The following is a 1,454-nucleotide window of genomic DNA, read 5'->3' on the forward strand; positions in this document are numbered from 1 at the left end:
TAGTTGGCAGATATGATTTCATCATATCATTCTGTAGGATATCCCTGGTTGTTAGGCTGGATGGTAATACGAGGCAAAGTTTTACTCTAGTTCGGAGCGGACCCTTTGCAGTTGAAGAAAGAGCCTACTCCTGGTACTGTATATTAGTGATAGGGGTGTGTACAAAGTACATGTGAATACCAGGCATTGTGCGTGTGTGTATACTATCGACGAACTAGCCCCCACGCTTGTATAACATACTAAGGGCCTAGGGTTACAAATCATACATAGTCGGCTTATCACCAGTGGGGATAGAGTCCTCCGCGACTCTGGTAGCTTCGTGTTGAACGCTGAGTCCTCCACATGGGTCTTTGTATAACTCGTCTCGGTCCAACCTATATGTGGTGCAGGATGGAACCGACCCATGAGTCTTAATGTTGACCCACCACAACTAGAAATGATGTGCCCACCACACCACACACGCAATCGGCCACTAAGAAAATAAGCATATACAATAGTACAACGGTATCTAGCTCATGATACGTCTCCATATTTTTTTGATGACACTGACGGACTTTGCATTTGTGCGTGCTCCGTATTTTGTTGACGACACTTATGGTCATTGTATTTGAAGCGAAAGCACGATATGGTCACTGGACTTCAGAATAAGCTCATCATGGTCACCACATACATTTTTTCATGCTAACCAACATGTGGTTGGATGGTTAGAGGACAGTGGTTTCTTGAGCCCACCAAGGTTAAAGTCCCGGTGCTCGCATTTATCTTGTGTTAATTTCAGTATTTTCCAGCGATGTACGTTCAGTAGGAGGAGACGTTCCACTTGACTACGAGGCACCTATGGTGACTTCATAAAATCTCAAGATCATATATGCTAGCCCACTCTCTCGAAGGTGCTCATAGGGGTAGGGTTCACGTGTGTGCGCTTATAGCGGTGAGTGCTTGCGCGTATATATGAGCCCTTGCGTCTGTACCGTGTTAAACAAATACATGTCATGATTATACGGTCACTAGCTCACCCGTACAACTCCGTATTTTGTTGATGACACAATCAATTGATTAGTCAAATGGCACAACTAGTGTTGCACCATCGGGGCGCGTAACCGTGGGGCCCACCTGTCAGCCCGTATATGAAAGAAATAAATGGTAGTTTGAGTTTGTACTGTGTTAATAAAATAGGAGTACATTTTAGGGTGATCATACGGTCACTGGCTCACCATACAGCTCCGTAATTTGTTGATAACATGATCAATTGACCAGTCAAACGGTCCACATTCAGCAGCGCACATTACCATAGGGCCCACCTGTCAGTGCGTATATGAAGGACAAAAATGGTAATAAACTAGTGGTCGGTGGGTATTCGAAGTCGTGAGACCTCTGGTTGGCAGTCACCGGCAGTTGGGGGCTAGCATTCATTGAGCGGTGGGGTGGGGATCCCCAGAGAAAAAGCTCGGGGC

The sequence above is a fragment of the Triticum dicoccoides genome, chromosome 6B, assembly GCF_002162155.2.
Source record: "Triticum dicoccoides isolate Atlit2015 ecotype Zavitan chromosome 6B, WEW_v2.0, whole genome shotgun sequence".
Taxonomy (NCBI): Eukaryota; Viridiplantae; Streptophyta; class Magnoliopsida; order Poales; family Poaceae; genus Triticum; species Triticum dicoccoides.